Source organism: Melanotaenia boesemani, chromosome 17 (genome assembly GCF_017639745.1).
Source record: "Melanotaenia boesemani isolate fMelBoe1 chromosome 17, fMelBoe1.pri, whole genome shotgun sequence".
Lineage (NCBI taxonomy): Eukaryota > Metazoa > Chordata > Actinopteri > Atheriniformes > Melanotaeniidae > Melanotaenia > Melanotaenia boesemani.
Window position 1 is genome coordinate 5589171 of NC_055698.1, and position 22190 is coordinate 5611360.

Consider the following 22190-nt stretch of genomic DNA (forward strand, 5'->3'; position numbering starts at 1 on the left):
GCTGTTGAGGGTGATTTCATTTAGAGGCTGGAGCTTTTGATAAGCTGGTTCTGTTTGACCTTAGATTAGTTTCACATTAGTTTCCCATTAATTGTGTAGAGTAAACTTTATTTCTCTGGTCTGTGAGCTGTCAATTGAGTGTAAGACAAAGACAATGCTGATAACGATACCAACTATTCCATCAGTTATAGGCTGCAATGATAAATGATACTTTCCCTGCATCATCCAGTGAGGAGTCAAACACTGAGTTTAGGAACTAGTGTCAAGTTTTAGCTCTGTTATCATTTTAGAACTCTTACAGCTTAACGAAGAATACTCACTTTAACCTTCCTTTTATATCTAAAACATTCACTAAATGTCACTGTTGTGCTGCTTTCTACTATGAAGCTTCTGCCAAAAATATTTTTTGAAGTGGAAATGGATTGTTTTAATATCCAAACAATCAGCTAAAATCTCTCATTCTGTTCTCCAACTGATAAAGATATCCATTATTATTATTATTTTTAACTATTTTTTCACACAGTAATTAAGTGGGATGCTGTTACAAATGACACAGTACTCATCACTTTTCTTTTATCAGGAAACAATTTCAGCTGTTACTAAAGAGTCTGACAGCAGCTAGATAAAGGACTGTTCATAAAAAGACCCCCAATGTCCTGTAAGAGATGAGGGATGTTGTCCATCATATAATTTTTACTTTTCTAAGATCCTCTTCTTATCCACTTCTTCTATGGACCTCAGTAGAAGACTGGTCGGTCTCCTGAACCGGTTTGTTTAGCCTCCTCTTAGTCCTCCTTTTATCTGCAGGCAACTTTAACATAGACAGAGAGCAGGACCAGTGCAGATAAATACGCCACCACACACTTCTACTGGGCCATAAGAGATGTTTCTTCATATTCCCACCATTTCCCAAACTGTAAGAGGACCACTAATGATGATGTGTGTTATTAGGACCAAGTTTCCATTCCCATATTGATGGCTATTTTCTTTTTTCACCTGAAAAGGTGTAGTAAGAAAAAGGAACACACATGAAGATAACAGAGCAAACTCAGCAACCATTTTAATTGCTTGTAAACACAAATATCTAAACAGCCAATCACGTTGCAGAAGCTCAATGCATTCGGCGATGTAGACATGGTCAAGACGATTTGCTGAGCGTCAGAATGAGGAAGAGCGGGGATTTAAGGGACTTTGAACGTGGCGTAGTTGTTGATGCCAGATGGTGTGTAAAGGATGTCTAAGTGATACAACCATCTTTTTACAGAGAATGTTCTGAAATTGTGGGTGAACATGTCTTGCTGAGGTCAGAGCAGAATGGGCAGGCTGGTTGGAGATGATAGACAGGAGACAGTAATTACTTCCAGCAGGATAATGCACCATGTCACAAAGCTCAAATCATCTCCAGCTGCTTTCTAAAACATGACGATGAGTTCACTGGACTCCAACGGCCTCCACAGTCACCAGATCTCAGTCCAGTAGAGCAGCTTTGGGATGTGGTGGAACGGGAGATTCTCATCATGGATGTACAGCTGACAAACTGCAGCAACTGTGTGATGCTGTCATGTCAATATGGAGCAAAACATCTGAGGAAAGTTTCCACCACCCTGATGAATCTACGTCATCAAGAATTAACCAACCAAGATGGTTCTGAAAGCAAGGGGGTGCAACTCAGTACCAGTGAGGTGGAGCAAATAAAATACCCAGTGAGTGTATACATTTTGTTAGGCTCACTAGATTTACACTTTCTTTATCTTGTTTTCTTTTTTTTTTTTTTTGTATTGTCTTTTGCCACCTCATATGGAACAGTGACTCAATACAAACATTGAGATGGACCCATCTGACAGGTTTCCTTTCATATTCTTTCCTTTTAGGCTCCTGTCACATGTGGTGTTGATCAGTATTGTTTGTATGCCGACTCAGTCTCACATGTGAAATTAAGTGCATTCATCTCCAGTGTGGTGAGAAGAGCGGTAATTAGAATGTGTTAGAATACAACGGCGCAGTCATTACAAGAGCTGCAGTGAAGCATTGCTAACAGATAACAACAGCGACAAGTGCCTTGGTCAAAGTGTGTCTTCTGATTTACTCCTGGGGTTTATACAGGATGACATAATGACTCGTTACCTTAATAAAAATCCTTAACATCCAGCCTTATCAACTTACAAAAGCTAATTATTTGTCTTTACATAATCTGGACTTAACCTCTTTACCTGGCAGTGAGTTTTGTTAACAAATCAAGAAGCTCAGTGGATCTGAGTGTGTGAGAATGTTGTGGAGCAGCTTTTTAATGAGAAAATTGTGTTCTTACTACATCAATTATAGTTGAATTCTGAATATCCCTATAGGTGACTGAAATAACTTTTCTTAGACATTGATTGCTACTCTGTGGAGAAAATAATAACCTTGCAGGTAGCTCTGCTGTCTATAGTAATTTGCCCCCTAGTGTGGTAGCCGCAGCTCATTACCTTAGTGTTCCTGCTTTGCACTGATAATTCAGCCAGAAAGTTGTGCACGCCATGCCATTCTTGTGTGTTTTTCCCCTTCTGAAGCATTGTGCTTCTTTCATGTGGCCAGAAGGGATTTGTCCCAAAGATTTCATTTTGTTCTTTAATGTTTGTGAATATAATACAAAGACCTTCTATATAGATATTGAGCTAAATGAATGACTAAATATTTAACATAACAGTAGGTAAAGGATTAAAGCCATAATAATATCAAAACATTGATACTTGAAGGTGTAGAAACATGACAGCAAAAATAAAGCAATCAAAAGACAAAGTTGAACATTGAACCCAAAAAGCACAGACATGGATCCACGGTGGGTTCTGAGTCCATTTAGCAAAACTCTGGCAATATGGACCAGACCCAGTCCATGCATCTGTCTAAGACAGGGGTGTCAAACACGGTCCTCGTGGGCCGGTATCCTGCAGGTTTTCATTGTTTCCCTGATCTAACACCGAAATAAAATCAAATGGATCCAACAGCTTCTTGTCAACTTCTTCACACTAACCCATTAATTTCAGTCAGGTGTCAGTTCTGATGGTAACAGACTCAGGTTTGATTTACTTATTTTTCTGGAACAAAAAACCCAGAGTTTAGCTAAACTCAAGGTTAACATACTTGAATTTCCTACATAGCCTGCTTTCTGGAACAGATTCCAGGTATCAGGGTCCGTTCAATGATTATTTTTTTTTTTATTGTGGTTCGTAAACGTGTCTGATTGTGGGTAAAGATACTTTTAAAGTAACTCAAATCATCTGATCTCAAACCGTAAACACAAAGTTTCTGATTAAAGTAAGTTTGTTAAACCAGCTTTCTGGAACAGGCCTCAGATGATGATTTTTGTTTGGTGTTTTCTTTGTTAATTTTGTCTTTTATTACGTGTTTGTTTTGGTTTTTCTTTTTCTTTCTTTTATTTTCCGTTAAAGCAGTTTTATGAGTCAGAAAATGCATTTTCTTTCATTCCTTCGGTCAAAGTCGTTACATCTCTAACCTGCACCATTTTTAAAACAACAAAGTAAAAGTATTTTAAGCTGAAGTTTTTCTGCAGTTTTTAGTGTTTTCGTGTCATGTTTTGCATTTTTAGATTCAGAAAGAAGTAAAAAAGGATTGAACATAATCAATAGTTTTGTTTTGGATTGTGTTTTTTGTTTGTTTTTTACAAGATGGGACAGTGAAAGGAAGAAAGAGAGACAAGAGGGGAGGTTTAAAGGTTAAGAGTAAAGGGAGGAGAAAGACGCACTGAGCACTCGACAATGATTTTTGGTTGAAAATAAATTGATTTGCAGTCTGAATGTCAACATAGGATTGTCGCTTGGGTGGCACTATTAAAGGGACTGTTGTTGTACCCTTAACCATTTGTACCTTATTAAGACCGATACTGTTCATCTGGGGGCTGTCCGGTCTTTATAGGGTATGAACTGCACTTCAGTATTGTACCTTTAAGGGTACAAAGGATTGTCACTGCGGTGGTACCCACAGCAGCACCCTGCATGGTGAAAATACGTAGTTTCATGATGTTCTTCAGCCTGATCATAGGACTTGTTTGTGTTTGCAAGGACTTCAGTAGGAATTACTGATCCTGGGACTCCAAATGTTATTTTCTGGGTATTTTCCAGGTTTCTCAGATCCCTTGCAAACATCAGTCATGGTGTCATCTCTCTGACCATGGCCGTTGTAAACTTCAGATGTTTTTGTCTGCAGTGTTTAACACCATATCAGAGTAAGACCCACCTTTGGCCCAGACATGTGATGGATCTTTAACTGACTTTGATAACTGAGGAAATCCCCCAAGATAAACCACACAGGTTTGTCCATAGATTCCAGTCAGGCTCCACAGGTCTGTTTTTCTTGCATTTTCTTTCACTTTGATGTTCTGTTCCACTTGGTTCCTTGATTAAAACTTGATTTCTTGTGGAAGGGGTGTTTCTTTCTTCAACGCTGGTTTGGTGTAAGTCAGATTGCTCTGTAGGGATTGGAGCAAGCATGTTTGACCCAGCGGCTTGCTCAGAAAGAGTTGTTTCAGGTTGGAGAATCTGGTCTGCAACACACACATTGACAACACTGGTACATTCACAGATAAGTCTTGAACAGGTTCTCTAACTGGAGGCTGTGCAGGTAAAATAGTCCCAGAACTGTACAATTCAGCCGCGGTGTTGTTGTTTTGTCTCCCATCTATTGGATGTTTAGATGTTTCACTCTTGGTTTGTGTTTTCAGGCAGAGCATCAGCTACTTCAGTGTCTGATGACTGGAGGTCTCCTCAAGCCAAACTTGTGTTGGTTTTGTTTGAACGAAAGGTTCACTGTTCTTTCTGCAGTTAAAGAATTGTTCCTGATTATTTCAGTTATTGCAGCTGTCTTGCATTTTACTACACAATGTATGATGTCAAGAGAAAAAGTAAGAACCCCGTCTTTGTATGCTAAATTATTACAAATTGTGGCATAAAACATAAAATCATATCATACTTACTAGATCCTCATTTCAGATAAACGAACCACTAATGAAAAAGCAGAGAGCTGTATTACACGGTGTCAATTATTTATCAAAAACTAAGCCAAAATGCAGAAGATATTTGGTATACAGAAGAAATCATGGTTGAATCAATGACTGCAGTGCGACTGCAAAACAAGCCCAAATCATCAGCCTTCCACCTCTGTGCTTGATTAGTTTATATGAGCTGTATTAACTGATACACTGTTTGGTTAATATTACGTTAAAAGGCCATTATGGTCATACAAAAAGGAACATTGTATTAACCCTCTTAATTCCTGTTAAAGCAGTAAAGGTGTGTTCTTCTGGAACTCCATTTACTTCTTTTAGATATGGTAAAAACCAGAGGGTTCGCTTTGTTCTTAGTCTTAATGCAAAAGTCTCATAAAAGCTCATGTCAAGGATATTTTCTAATACCAGCACAAGTTCTTTTGAATTGTCTATAATGGTTAAGATTTAGATTGGAGTTCTACCACTATGCCTGAAGGTGTCTCCACATATTGAAGTTTTAGTAGTGAAGGCGGAGTGGATTCATTTGCTTAATTAGAATAGCAGCATAATAAGAGAAGACGCACATCAGAGTAATGAGGCAGGGAAATTGGAGTAAATGTGCATTGTGCCATATGACAGCAGCCATGTTTAGGCCTCACTACAGTCAGTCTCTCAAGAGAGGCTTACTAATGACTTTGATTTTTCTGTAGATGAGTCAAAACAGTTATCTCCTCCTCCCACACCCATCCCTCTAAATCTGTCCTCCTCAAACAAACCCCTCCACCTCATGATGGTTTTGTTATTCTACTGCTGAGTGGGGAATTGACACGGCAGGCTCTTGTACAATGGCCTTGTTTGGTTTTCCATTCTTGGACATTATGACACTGGTGGCATAGGTGGGTGCTTTACAGTGCTGCGCCACTCTTGTGCATTCAAGTAGTTTACCATTCCAGTGAGCAAATATTTGACATATTTGTAACAAAGGCTTTACGTTCTGTTGAAACCATTCTCAGTCAGCGTCATTCTTGTTTAGTTTGTTGTGCTTCTCTCTCCAGATGTCATTATATTGTAGCTCTGGTTCATACAAAACATGATTTGTGTATTTTTTTTCAGATGGCTCATGCACAATGTATTTGGGTCGCCCTTTTATAGGCTCACCCCACCTAATTATTTTAATCTAAACAGATATGATCAGATGGTTGTTTAGCTTTGTAAATATTGTGCTATTATACAGCTATGGTCTTGCGGAGCTCTCTTTGATTTTGTTGACTGACCAGTCAAAGTAGTCAGTCAATATTTATCAAAGCAAATGGACCACCATACCCCAGGGACATCTGCAATCTATTTCCATACCAAATTTCAAGCTAGAACTCCATTAGGTGTAATGATAAATTCAGGAAATTACCACCCTAGAAGAATTTAGCTGTCTCAGTTTCATCTGATTTGATGTGAACAGAGTTATAGTTAATGATATGACAGAAGACTGTGTTCATTTGGGTTTCATCCCCAGAATTAGTTGAAAAAATTAGAGGAATGAAAAGAATCAAAGTCCTTGAAGCGAGAGAAATATATCTCCCAGTAGAGCTGTAGAAGATACCAGATTATCATATTAAGGAGAAATTATTTCCTTCATTATCCTAAAATTGTTTACTTGAAAAATGTGTCTTAAACTGGTATGTTAAATCAAAATCCTTCAGGACATTTTGTAAAATATCAGCATCTCCTTATTATTATTATTATTTTTATTATATACATATATTTATTTTTTTTACTACATTCCCAGTGATGATATAACCATTTCCACAAAAGGTAAGGTTAGGCTGTAAAATATTAACAAAGCTGTTAAAATGATTTGGAAGTAATTGAAAGCTCATATTATGTTGGAAAAAGAATAAAGACATTATTAATGCTGTAACTAAGAAACGGCCATTTTGAAATTGATTGGTATTAATAGCTGAATAATTTAAGGATAACATGTCCTAAAGTAAAGCTGTAAAGAGGGGAGGTTTTCACGTCTTGGTTAGATTATATCTTTAAGTTATACAGAAAAAGAAAAAAAGACTGACAACCTTTCATGAATAGCTTTGATGTCTAAACCCTGGATTGGGTCTTAGGAAAAAAATGACAGCATAAGTTGAAAAATAATCCTAAAAGTTACTGTTGCATCCGAAGATTGAAGTTGACAGTGACTGTAACCAGGTGGAAAATGACTCTGTGGTCTGATAAATCAAAATATGTGGGACCTGTACAAAATATGCTGGACAGGTCACTGGCAAATCACAAGGATAACAAAAACAAACAATAATAAAAAACTATTTACTCTAACATCCATAGAAAAACTTTAAACCCAGTCACTGATGTCATGAGGTGGTGATGCTGACCATACATTAGACATCTTTTATAAAACTTTATGTAAACTAAAAAAGACAACCCTTTCAATACCATGTTGACCCAGTTCAGTTCAGGATCCTCAAAAGATAGAAGATATTATCACATGGTGACTTAACACAAGACAGTTAAATGAAAAGCAATCTGTTCATTTTACAAAACAGCTTTAAAACTTTCACATTATAACTTTTATTTGTAAGATATAGCATAAAAATTACTCTTATCTAGATTCTTAAACCATATATTTGTTGTAATACCCAAAGTAGCACAGCCGGATGATGTACCATCATCAGATTTAGATAAGAAATTTTTGACTTTGGGTGATTGCAACACCTCCGTTTTCTTTCCTCTTTCTGTCATCATGTTATAGACTTGCTGCTGTGATTGGTATCCATTTTCATGGCTGACTTACTGATTGATTTTCAGTGTGGTTTCTGTAAGAACAGCAGCACCGTTTTGTGTTTAAATCAGATCAGATTTAATCAAACAGCTGCGAATCACTGTCAGCCTCTGGCAGTGGGAGACAACCCCTCATTATGGGGAAATCGATGAGGATTTGCCTTTAAAAACTGTACATTGGGCAGTAGCTTCAGACCTGATCCATGAGCTCATGGTTGCCTGTTTTTCCCAGTCTCCATGATAATATGAGCCTACAAAACCACAAGTCAGTGTTTTAATAGTAACTTTTTCCTTCAATGTTTGAAACAAGAAGCTTGTTTAATTGACATTTAGGAGGAACTTGGCATCACACAAGACTACAGTCAATGTTTTTATTGGAAAACTGCTATTTAGCCTACATGTTCTTGTACTGTATGTTTACTGCTTTATAATTGCTGCACCTCAAGCAGGCTACTTGATTAGACTTAATTAATTCAGAGTATGCAGTCCCAAATTGAAGTGTGCTATTCAGGCTGGATCCGCCATCCAGGTCAAGTGTTATTGAATTTCACTTAGAAAATTGAAAAAGTTGATCATGGCTCTTTCATTTCTGTTTGTTTACAGCTGAGTGTGTGGGGGGGAAAGCAGATAAGAAAGGAAACCGGCAACTCAAAATGGGCATGTTTACCTAAAAAATTACAGAATGGAAAAATAACAATTCAAAGAGTTGGAGCACACTGTGTAAACAACAAAACAATAAATAAACAATAAACTGAATGAAAGCTGCATAATGGTTGATTTTTATCCAGAAGCAGGGTAGAACAATGCCTTACCTAACATGACAATAAAAGAGATATATTGTTCCTTCTTGGGTGGAAGAAGATGGTGCTGTGGCTTTGGCAGTTGAGTTTAACCAGTAGAGTTGTGGCTGGGTGGATGGCTGTATAAGATAATATTGGTCAGTAAATGTATTAGATTCAAAATTTTTCCATCAGCCATTTACTGGTTTACAAAGAGACTCAGGAAGCAGTGGAGCATTACTTTACTTTTAAAACCAAACAAACAATAGTCCTGTAGAGCTGAATCACTAGTTAATTCACCAGCTGTTCTGCTTGTTATAGGTGAACAAAATAAACATTTTAAACCGTATTTGACTCGAGAGGTTATCATGTGTGCAGACTCAGTTTGGTTTTTAATAAAAGTATTTACTAAATAAATATGGAAAAGTCAGATAAATTAAAACTGATCAGATTGAAGATCAGTCAAAGAAAAAAAAATGCATCATCAATGACAAAACAACAGGATTAAAAAAATAAATAAATGTCCACCCTACTTAATTAATACACTCCATCAATTTAATATTTAAATTACAGGTTGGTTGGTAAGTTATTACTTAAATTCTGGTAAAACAGGTAAGAAATGTCCTTTTAAAGATAGTCGGTCGCATCTCTTGTTTAGCCAGTCAAGTAAGATGACCAGAAAATCACAGCATCAAAGATTTAAGATATTTTAAAAAGTAAGTATAAAGCTTGAAAGATTCCAGGAAACTGTGGTCTTACACAACTTCTGCACCACAAGCAGGTCAAGGCTTCTTTACAAATTATTATTGACATCCCAACATATTTTACTGGTCAGCCTATGACATGGCAGGAGTATGCTTTATAAATAAGTATGATATCGAAATTTGTTTGAGAATTAGCTCATCTGCTTACATTTATCTCCAACACACAGTTCAAGCTACATTACACGACTGCATTAAAGTTACTAAAATCAGCACCATATTAGTGCTTGACACTTCATTTAACTGTTTGAAGCTTCCATCTTAGCATCTTTAGCCCTGTGCTTCAGTTAGCCTTAGCATGATTTAGCTGAGTGAGCTTGTTTTATTCAGTAAAGTGTTTGAAGTGGAGGCTTTTTTATCAGAATTGTTGTATTGATACTGTGCCGTCTTGCAAAATAATAATTAAAATAAAAATGACAGACATTACAAATGGTCAGAGGTGGGTAGAGTAGCCAAAAGCTGTACTCAAGTAAGAGTACAGTTACATGTAAACAAAAGTTACTCAAGTAAAAGTAAGAGTAATGATCCAAATACTTACTTGAGTAAGAGTACAAGAGTACACAGTGAAAAAAGTACTTGAGTACCAAGTTACATCTTATTTATTAAACAATCAACATGCATTGAGCTTTTACAGTATTCCGCAATCTCAACTCACAAATAAAATCAAGCAGGAGCTTATCAAATGTAGCTTGTGTTACCCCCCCTGGGGAAAAGTACTGCTTGATCTTGGCAGACTTCATTTTTTGATCATCAGAGGCAGTGGACTTCCTCTTCTTGTTTGACTCCATCAACTTTGAGTATTCCGTTAACTTGTTGGGATGAACTCTCTGTTGACAGACAAAAAAAGAGAGACCAAAAACAAAAAAACTAAACTTTTGGGGGGGGGGGGGGGGGGGGGACTGCTGGATAAAAAAAAATAAATAAAAATATATATATATATATATATATATATATATATATATTTTACCATTTAGAATTTGTGCATTCTAAATGGTAAACAGCACAAGACTGATATAGAACACAAATTTTTGAGATTTTGTTATCAAATCACCATAGATTCTCAACTCCATGATTTTTATGTGCAACAATAAACCAAGAAAAACACAAATAGGTGCCCAATGCTGGTGCCTGCTGCACATGTTCAGAATATTTGGTCAAACCAAATTGCAGGCTTAGTTCATGTCCATAATAGAGGGCAGGACTGTTTTTGTAGGCTTTACATGATCCAAAATTTTAGGGGCCGATCAAGGAGTTTTAAACAAAAAAAAAAACTATCACCAATCCGATCACGAGGATTCAAATGTTACCATTTAAATAACTTTTTACCCATATTTATACATTTTAATGAGTTTCTTAAAAACGATTTCTGTTTAAAATGTATTTGTCCAGAGCAGACTGAGATGAAAAGGTTAATCATCAATAACCTCTAATGGGCATTCAAGTTTAATCAGGACCAACAATAAATAATCTGAGACACAAATAATGGGCACAACAACTTAGCTTCTTGTCAGTAGGCTACTTTAATGCAAATTAAATTACTTTTCAAGTATACTGCAAAAAAGAGCAGTGATCTGTCTGAAAACATTTATATAAGTCATTCATTTTTTATTTTCTGGACTGCCTGTATCTATTAAATTATTTAGTCCCAGTAGTGAGACGTCTCCATTTTCTTTGTTACAAAAAAAAGTTTAATCTGAAGTTGAATGACTGCTTTACGTTCTTGCAGCGTTTATACTTTGAGCTATTTTCAGACATGCATTATGGAATAGGTGCGGTAAGTCCATCTGATCTTTAACCTGAGTTATCTTTTCAAACATGCCTTGCGGACTTATTTCGTTCTGGCCACGTCCAGTGTCAGCACAGCCTCCCTTCAACTATGTCCGCAACGCTTTCTTGTGCGTTCAGCCCGTTCAGCCAGAACGACGCGCCGCAACATCTCAGCTTTTATGGCTGTGCATGTCCGCTACAGCTCCAGATCAACGAGCGGACGTTTATAAAAGCGGAACGGTATAAAAGAATAGGTCCGCACCACAGTGCTTTCCAGGGCAAGTCAGAAAGGGGCTTACTATGTGATGGGCATATAATAAGGTGTATTTATTTATTTAATGTAAACAGCATCACTAGCAAACGGTGTCACAGTGCAGCTGAAACAGGAGCAGTTTCACAATGACGATGACGTCTAATATATATTTAACAATTTCTCACACATAAACACCAAATCCAGATCCCTCAAACGGAAGCAATTTTAACACAGTTTGTTGTTGGCAATGCATGACGAAGATTTGATAAGTTTGGCTTAAGCACTATGGTCGGAGGACCTTCACGAAGGTCATCTAGCCTACCGGTAACAAACAGCCGCATTGTTGACGTTCAAGTTAGTGTTCCAAGCATGTGGAAAAAGTAGCGGCTTGTAGCCCGGAATTTACGGTAATTAAGTAAAAACTTCTGCTGACTGAGTAAATAAATGTATTTATAGAGCGCTTTTCACAGATAAAAATCTCAAAGTGATGAACATAAATGCAAGAAGTAAAACATATAAAACAACATAGAGCTAGCATAAAACTGAGTGCAGGGTTAGCTAAGAAGTTGGAGGGAAAAAAAACTTACCGCGACATGCTTCCTTAGATTTGATGTTGAGTTCTTGTAGGCAGATATTTCCATCTTTTTTGGCTGGCAGAGGCAGCAGCACATAACATAGCTGTTGTTTTTAAATGAAATAAAAGAAAACATAGCCTCTATGTGAGGCCATGGATGAACTGCCTCCTCCTCCACGGGTTGATCTGTGTCCGCCATGTCATTCAATGAGAAACAAGTGCGCACTGTGCATCGCATCTTTCCTGATTGCCCGGCCGGAAGACCCGACTTTCATGGTCAATACTCGATTGATTGGACGTAGGGGTTACGGAATAATACATGAGAGCTATTAACCAATGACACGGATCCTTTTGAAAATGGGTGCGTACACCACTTTTCTGAGAACAATATAGCTATTTTTTAAGGGGAAAAAACTGCTGACAGTAACGAATTCATTGATATTGATAGTAACGGAGTAAAAGTAAAAAAAAATAATCAAAGATGTACTCAAGTAAAAGTAAAAGTATTCCAAAATAAATCTACTCACAGAAGTACATTTTTTTCAAAAATGTACTCAAGTAAATGTAACGGAGTAAATGTAACTCGTTACTACCCACCTCTGCAAATGGTTGAGTCTTCTCCTTTTCTACTTAAAGATATTGACAGAAGACATGTTGGTGTGGTCCTGCTACAACATTATAGGAGGCTGCAATAAAACAAGAGAAGTTTATTCCAACCAAGTAAATGCCTTAATCAGGTCCCAGAGCATTCCTGTCAAAAATGGAAGATGACCCTTCATGTGAGACTTTGTCCGGTACTCAATAGGTACTATCTTTGTACATACTGATTAGACTTTATATTATGGCACATTAAGAACTATTTCACTGCTCCACTGGAAATAAGATGTACAAATATATTGACATCCTGTTATGGTACATTGCAAACTTTGCATTACACCACTGTCACTTTCCAAATATATAACACCACCTGTACATTTGTATACAGTATAACTGCGTTCTTCCACTGTTCAGTCCAGCTGCTCTCATTCTGTCTTGTGATGTCTCTGTTAGGGTGTGAGTGACAACCTGCAGCAATTTTTTTTTGTGTGTGAACATATAAAATTCTGATTCTGATTCTTTTTTAGGTTTGAGGGGCAAAAAGAACAGGAACTTATAGTGAAAAGTAGACATTACACTTGTGTGAGGCCATGCTAATGAGGAAAGCTTTTACACACTTGGTAATTCAGTTCTTTTGGTTGAGATTTTGTATGTCTCTATGTAAAGCTCTTTTACAAGGAGTCCTCAGCAGATTCCTACACCCTCCTTCCTGTTATCATTCTCTGCTTTGCTCTCACACACCAATAATATCTGTTGTTTCTGTTGTTTTCTTCTCTTTCTTTAGCCACAAATAGTACAAAGTCTAGAACATTGAGAGAATTTTACAAAACATCCCAAGCAAAGACTGTCATCTCAGTATGGGGCCATTAAAGTGTGATGCATCCAGCCATCTCACTTCTACTTTAACACACTATTGATTTGTTTTATTTTGGGACTTTGCTGCCGAGCAAAAATACGAGAGCTACTCTTTATTTTTTGTTTTCTTCAGACACACTCACCTGCACTTTTGGTAGAAACCAAATTCTTGAGGGAAAATTCAAGTGGGATGGTCTGGTAAAGGCCTGCAGCATGCTACAGTACATCACCATGTTCTTCTGTTCCCACTTTTTATTCAGTGTTAGATTCAGTCAAGACAGTAAATGTTTAATTTTGATAATGTTTTAGGGCAACATACGTGTGGTATATTCATCACTTTATACAGACAAGTTCTCATTAGACACCACTCGAGTCCGGTATGTGACTACATGCATGTAGACATAATAAAAAAAAAACTGTTAGGTGTGCAAAATGTTCATCTAAATTATACTTGTTGGATTTTATCTTGAGGATTTAAGCTATAATAATTTCCTTTTGATTTATTATTTGTCTTTAGATGTGTATCAGTATCTGATTTAACAGGCAAACTCATATGGCCTTAACTTTGTGATCGTTCAATTGGTATGAACAACATAATGTCGTCCATATGATTACACAAATGAGTGTGAACTGATTGTAGAGAGGCTCCAGCCCTGCAACCTTACATTGGAATAAAGGGAAATAGAAAATGCATGGATGGATTTTCTGTAATTTAGTTTTTGCTCATCAAATGTGACTAAAGCATTTTTTTTAAACATGTAAAATGCCTCTATGAGAGAATCTCGTCCTATTTTTACACACATGATAAAAACTTGTTCAGAAAGGAGCACCATCTTATGAGGAATGCTTTCTTATTGCCTGTACCTGCCACTGTTGTTGCCTGTTTAACTTATAAATAGGGGTGGGACTCAATAATAAAATATATATATATATATATATATAGCTAAGTTGGCAACGCTGTGTTAGCCGAGTTCTGACGTGTGCAATAATTCAATCGGTAAACCAGGAAATTGTGCACTGACAAACTTTATGCATTTTATGCGTTTTATTTTAACATGTTAGTTTTTTAAAAAAATAAATTGTACTGAATGTGTTTTAACTCCTACCCCTACTTTTATTTAATTTAGGCAAATACTTGGTTAAATGGCCAAAATAATATTTGCTTTTTTAAATTATGCACGCTTGTGATTGTCATGGCTGCTTTGAGTATTTATCTCTTGTTTTAACCTTTCTTTGTGCACATACTCAAAAATTAATTCCAGACGTTTGCAAGCAACAGTGCGAGTAACCACAAGGGGCAGCATAGAGACCAGTTTGACTGGATGTAAAGTAAGAGGATCAACAGCAATAAAAATGACAGCAAGTTCATAAGAAAATGCATGGTTTGCTTGGTATAGCTGCCTTATGTACTATCTATGAAACCACTGTTGTGTCTTTTTCTGCAACAATCACAAGATTAATCAAATACTCATCCGTTCATTTTCTGTACCATTTAGTCCAGTTCAGGGTCACGGGGAAGCTGGAGCATATCCCAGCAATTAACAGGTGAGAGACATGCTGGTTGCCAGTCCATCGCAGGGCCAACTAATCAAACACTAACCTCCTCCAATGTTGCCATGTTTATCTTTTTTGTTTACACCCTACAAATAGGACAGCTCTACCTGGTCTGAGTCCTCCAGTGTGCCACGTAGGGGAATCCGGTAACAAACAATCATGTTCACAACGAAGCTGGTCAAATATTCAAACAGAAGGTGAAAAAAGCAGGTATATTATCTGCCAATAGATGGGGAGCTGTAAAGTTGGAAACCAAGAGGAGATAAATGTAAATGTACCTTTCAGAAAAAAAATCAATAGACCGTTCAAACAGTCCTCAGTATCTCCACAAATTGGGACAACAAAAAACTCTCTAGGTACTGTGTTGGAACATGTAGGCCAAAGGCAAAGGCCTTTCATACTGTGGACCACAACGTTCTTTATTATATAATCACAAAAATACTTTTAAAATTGTTCTGTTGATATATAAAAACGATAGAGCACAGTATGTATCTACTGATTATCATTATTCAGGTAAAGCTATACCTGTGTTCCTCTGGGATCTATTCCAGGACCATTGTTGGTTTTAAATTTTCATAAATTGAAAATTAAAACATAACAACAAAATGATGTTCCAGCTCTATTCGTTGGTAATGACACAAAGTATTTCCAATGATAATTTTCATACACTGATCTAGGACACAAATTATGAGCTTTTATTTGGTTCTAAATTCCTTTAAATAGAATAATCTCATTAAAGGGGTAGTTCACTCTAAAATGTGTTTTTTGAGCTGTAAACAACATAGTATTATTTCATTGTAATGAAAACCACCGATAGTGTGGATTACATTTGTAATTTTTTAGTTTCATTTAAAAAAATGAGATTTTGTGGGTAAAATATGGCTTATTCGTGATGTAGAGCTATACTTGAGCCGTACTTGGTTCTTCTCTACGTTATGAGAAACTTTGAGCGGTATTTGAGGAGAAAAGTCTTCCACCTCAAATACCTCTGCAGCGTAGGTGCTTGGTGAATCTTTCTTTCCATCTTGCTAGTGGCCGCTGTCTGTCAATCATTTCTACCTGTGCATCCCGACCCGCCCACTCTCCGCCCCCTGATCACCCCACACCTCCCACCCCAACCTTTGCAGTTTCAGCCATTTTTCAAAATTTGACAGTGGGTGGAGTTACGCAAAATGTAAGGGGTGTAGTTACACTTTAATTAAAGTTCTGTGTAAGTAATAAAAGTTTACATTGAAGGATTACATTTAATTAGTCTGTAAAAAGTAAATGAAATCCATCTACTATCCTAAATAAAGTTTGTTCATTTATAGTTATAATTTTTTATTTTCTATTGTATAATTTCATTCACTATTATAATAACTCTTATTTTATTATAAGCCACAGCAGCTTAACCCGCACATAACAATAACTTGATAATACTTAAACAGCTAACTTGGACATGTGCTGCTAACAAGTTTAACTTAAATATTTTTTTAGGGAAGTTTAACAGACATCTCAAAATTTTTCATAAAGAGTGTTGTCGTCTTTAAGGTTGTTTGTGCTACTTGGCTTTATTACCACCACTTTATGGCAATGTTTTCATTTCAGTGCATCAGCGTTGTCGCTTGTTCCTTCTCACGTGTCATGTACGGACAGCTGCTAGCTTATAGAGCTGTGTCTCCACTACATGAAGTAAAAACATTGCTGATGGTATCAATACAGTTTTAAACTTACATGCCAGTTTTCATATTGATCAGTAGCTTTTAAGCAACCTTACTGTTAGCATATCTTTTTCTCACTGTGTCCCTGCAGCCTTCTGCTTGCTAATAATACACTGAGTAAACTAATGAGGCATCTGTGAGACTCCTCTTAGCATTCACAGACCTCCTATCTTTGATATTTAAAATCCCGTTTCAAGTCCAACTTTCACTGCAGATTTAGTGTTTGTGACCAGATTTTTTATCTATTCGTTATGTTTCCTGTCTCCATCAAACAAGAGCCTCTTCACTTGTCGTGAGTCTCTTTTGAAGCACTACAGAGGGCTCTCTGATTCCCACTCCCAGTCAGATGTGTGGCAGTAAATCATATTGTTAAATGTCTCAATAAGTGCTGGAAGCATCTTAACCTGTCTTCTGCCTGCCTTTGAGTGCGATGCTGAACAAAAGTTTAACATTTAACAACCAGCAGAGTGTGCGGCTGCTTTTAAGAGGAAAGCAGAAAGGACAGGACTGTTATCTGAACAAATATAAGTCACATAGCCAGCAGTCAAAAGTTAAAGCAATGTTTGAATATTTTGCATGAGTAATGCTGTTGGGCAGATGAAAGTGTACAGACATGAAACATCTTTGCTCTGTTTGTTGTCATGAGTGGAGATGAGCCAGTGTTGTTAGAAACTGTTGCTTAACTCTTAAAAAAAAAAAAAAAAATTGGCCCACTTTTTTTTTATTTTTTTTTTTTATAAAATGTATATAAAAACTTAACCCTTTTAATCACTGCCAACATATAGATATTGTTTTCAGGACAGCCTCAGTTGTCAGGTCATGAGTCTAAAATGAATAAAATAAATGTATCAATATATATGGCACCATAAAGGCCAACCAAAGACAAAATAAAAGCAAAACAGAATTTATTCCTAACAGAACTTTATAGAAATAACACACAGGTCAACAGTGACCAAGCCTTTTCTCATCTGCACATCATTCTCTCAAGTCTTTCAGGAGGAAAACATATTGGCATTAAAACAAACACACAACAGAAAATATTTACATATTTCCACTTTTTCCTCCAGCTGTTTTTTGCTATTTACTTATTTATGCTACTACAAAACTAGCCATAGAGGACCATTATTTTCAGACAGACATTAAACTTTCTTGTCACTTGTTGATCTTTGGGTGATCCATTACAATTTACCCCACAGAACTGTATATTGCTGAGTCATATCATAGCACCAAATCAGGTGTGCTTGTTTGGGGCGAAGCTTCTTAAATATGTCCCAGATATCAGTGAGATAATTACACACAGCAAGAAGCACAGATGGACAGCGATTACTCAGACTGTTTCCAGGGATGTCGTCATGGGAGGAGATGCATCTACAAATTTATTTCTCCACCTCAAGTGAGCAGAACAATATCAAACATGTTCCTGGCTTGTTGTCATCAGAGCAGATGGAATCTCTAACCATCCGTTGAAAGAGAATACAACACATATCATGTGAGCGGTTGTTATGGGGATCGTGCTAAAAGGGGCAGATGGCTTCAGGGGATATCGGAGACAGGTTATTTTTAGACTTACTGCAGCTCTCTTCAACCTTTTAAGACACATCCTCCTACTCAATCAGAGCCTTCATCAACGGCCCGGCCTCACTAGCAGCCACTGGCTGGGATGATGACCTGGTCACAACTCTTTGTCAGTGTTCATCCTGGAGGAAAAGTCAAAGTCAGTAGTGTGTTCATACTCTGACGGTTTAGTCCTGTTTTTCATTGCGAAGCTTAAAGAAACTCTTTTTAACTGTCTCACACACACTCACACTCACTCTGAGTGGAGACGATGTGCTGATGCGATCAGTTCTGCAGCAGAGTGACCCCCGTCTTTCGTCTAATGAGTGTTTCTGTCAGAAAGGCAGCCCTACACAAAGCAGATGAACTTGACATCTATATTTGTTCAGATCTCATTTGCCTGCTCCTCTCTCTCACCACACAATATCTGTGAGTGCATCCTAATAAACTGACTCGACACCCGCCGTGACACACGACATAATCTTGTAAACATCGTCAAATCGCCCGTGTGTCGGCTGTCATCTTTATCTTTACATGCTCCCAAACTCTGTGGGTGACAGTGAGGGGCGGAGAGGGTTGTTTAATCTGGGAGTCGTAGTTTGATCAGCGGCTTTCGTGCTTGCGAAGTAGGGAGGTGTCCTTTCTAACACTTACTCTGTTACCCCCCCTCACCGGTTGCTGTGGTGACGCCTGCAGCAGCGCCTCTGCAGACTCCAGCAGCATCAGGGTTGAAGAGTGTGTGTGTATGCTAGTGTAAAAGCCAGATCAGGTGCTCATGTTATGTAACATGTTTGAAGAGCAGCTCATTAGCAGGTGAAAAAAAAAAGAAACAGATAAGGTCTCATAATTACTTAAATTTTACTGTTGAAGCTTCGTACTCTCTCACACTCACTTTGCGATGAACCTGTTGCTCATGCAGTATTTGGAGCTATGTTTTGACGCAGTGATATTTCTCCCTGCAAATCCTCGTCCTCCTACCTGACATTTACCTGCGTTCTGTTTTGTGCCCAGTTTTATCTGTGCAGTTTCTTTAAGTGGACAAATTGAAGGGAGCTCACATTTCAACCTGTTTTCTTTTTCGTTTGCCCAACTTTTTTCAGCGTTCAGTTAACCTGATTGTAAAGTAATATTTTCACCCAGAAAAAATGGTACTTTTTTTTAAGTATGTCTTTTTTTTTTCAATTCTCAGAATGTACCCATCAAAACATTTCTAAATACATCATCTAGTTCACACCAGCTTTCAAAATTACATGATTTTAACCTCCACATATTACACAAGTTATTATTACAGTATTGTTTTTTCTTTTTCTTATAAGTAAGTGTGCAAATAGCTACATCCCATAATTCTGTAGCTTGTAAAACCATCTTTAACTGCTGAAACTTGGAGCTATTGTTTTCTATATAACTTTACCAGCCTCTTACACCTCCACTCATCTTTACAGTGTTGGTTCAGTTCATGAAGATTTGTAACCTTGCACAGTTCTGAGAAAAAAATGGCTGCACAACAAGCCCAAACCATCAGCCCTCCACCACCGTGCTTGAAACACTTCAGTCTTTTTCTGAAGGCAGCGTGTACCGTCAGTACCTTGCCCAGGGATACTTTGACATGTAGTCTAGGAAAAGCTGGGATTGAACCAGCAACTTTCAGTTAGACAGGCAACCACTCTTCCCCTTGCTACACCTGTAATTTACTTTCAATTTTTTTGATTTTATATGTTTTTATACAATTTATTGTGATTTTTGCACACCCTTTGACTGCCATCTTAACATGATATTGTTTCACTGTTAATATTTGTCTTTATATGTTCTGTCTATTATTTAAAGCCCAGTGACTTCCTTTTATGTACGAATTGTATAATTAAACTTGCCTTGCTTGAATGGCAGCAAGACTTTTCTTTGCGATCACTGCATTACTGATGTCTTTCCTCCTTGACATTGTGTTAAACATAATTCCATTGTTGAAGTTTCATTCATCTAATTTGAAGACCTGATGAGAAGCAGATATTTTTTCTCTATTATGTCCTGATTTGTAAAACCTTAGTCTACAGTCTGAGAATTGACAGTGGTGTGAAAAAGTGGTTATCAGTGTCAGTGGCTAAAATGAGGATGTAAAACTGCAGTTGAGCTCTGAATGTTTTTCTCCATAAGCCTGAGGGACGTAACCGATGCTTACTCTGCCTGCAGGCAGGCTTTATGCCTTCACATGGGAACTTACCAGATGGCTGTAGAGATGAACCAGAGAGCAGTGGTACACTCCGCTCAGCACAAGAGGAAACACACAGATGCTTTTAAAAAGCTGCGTTTCAGCTCGATCACCGGCTTCCTTGTGGGGAAGACTCAAACATGATGGCCGAGACTTTGAGCTACAGCCGTTCACAAGTCATAATGTCTCCATTTCTTGGCTTTTGTGAAGATTCTTTGGTGGCTGATTTTTCCAAAATGTTCATATAAGATTTTACTTCTTACTTAACTTTTTTTTCTTTTTTCTTACTAAAGCTATGTGAGCTTTCATTTTTAAGTGCCTTGCCTCACCAGAGTGGGCCACTGTTTCTTCCCACTGATACTTTCCAGCATTCATGTTGGTTACCTAAGTCAGTGGATTGCCTCTGCACTGAGATGCAGCCTCTGTAGCAAGTGTTCAGGCTTGTGGGTGTGTGTTTGACTGAGCTGCACGGGTGTGGGTGTTCATCAGCTCATTATAGGCTAAGCATCTTCTTGTGTTCACTTTTAAAATGAAATAATTTATTTCCAGTTTTAGACCCAATGCAGGCAATCTATAATTTGCACATCTCCTAGCAACAAGACTTTGAACAAACTAAATATATCTACTTGTCAAGGTGTCACAATCGGTTCATTTCTGCTGGCTATAAAATGGTTGTAATGCGTGCACGTGTATCAGGATGCACCATCACCAGATGTCATCAAGTAAAAGATTAAATTCATAAGTGATCTTCTGAACTTCCTAACAGCTCAGTGTTATTTAAATATATAAACTGCAACCAAAATAGCTTTAAACTACATGGGTTTTAAGATTGGGGAACATTGGTTATGAAATGCATTTAGTCACGTAGACAGTTTGTCTACACTTCACACACTTCCCAAAACTGGACGATGAAGATGGAAAAACATTGCCTGGTCTACGGATTCTTATTTCAGCTGCACTATTTGTAATGGTAGGGTCAAAATTAGATGAAAATAACATGAAGGCATGGATCCATCCTGCCTTGTATCAATGGTTCAGGCTGCTGTTGTTTTAATGGTGGGGGGAGATTTTCTTGGCCTACTTTGGGCCCCTTAGTACCAACATGGCCTGGTTTAACCACCACAGCCTACCTGAGTGTTGTTGCTGACCATGTCCATCCCTTTATGACCACAGTGGAGCATCTTGTGATGGCTGCTTCCAGCAGGATAATGCACCATGTCACAAAGCTCAGATCATCTCCACCTGCTTTCTAGATCATGACAATAAGTTCACTGGACTCCAACAGCCTCCACAGCCACCAGATCTCAGTCCAGTAGAGCAGCTTTGGGATGTGGTGGAACGGGAGATTCTCATCATGGATGCAGCCGACAAACCTGCAGCAACTCTGTGATGCTATCATGTCAATATGGAGCAAAACCTCTGAGAAAGGTTTCCACCACCTTGTTAACTCTTTGATACAAAAACCTGACGCAGTTCTGCAACAATTGTCTGGCAATTATAAGAACAGTAATAGATGTGGTTGTTACTACTGTGTGTGTGTGTTGACCACTGAGGGTCCCTAAGAAAGGCCCTTAACCCCCACCAACTGCTCCCTGGGCATCTAGAGTTCTCTCTAGTTCATCTAGAGATTGGTGGGGGCTTATTTCCCAATTGGGATCAATAATAATAATAATAATAATAATAGCAGTAATAGTAGTAATATCATTGCTATTAAAACAACTAGTTAGTTAATGAATGAGCCATTTCATCTATATAACTCCAGAATTTCAAAGGAAAATTTTAAATATAACAAATTACCATTAATATTTATATTAAATATGGACTT

The 22190-nt window shown here is 37.6% G+C and overlaps 1 protein-coding gene and 1 long non-coding RNA gene across 3 annotated transcripts in view; one reads left to right on the plus strand and one right to left on the minus strand.

The window, feature by feature from the left end:
- trappc9 (trafficking protein particle complex subunit 9) overlaps positions 1-22190 on the plus strand; it is a 273450-nt gene that overhangs the window by 245260 nt on the left and 6000 nt on the right. The window lies entirely within an intron of this gene.
- On the minus strand, positions 1509-19050 carry LOC121656810. The gene is made up of 3 exons (XR_006013473.1): positions 19041-19050; positions 12768-12774; positions 1509-1604 (listed from the first exon to the last, which is right to left on the minus strand). It is a non-coding gene; the product is annotated as an uncharacterized LOC121656810 (long non-coding RNA).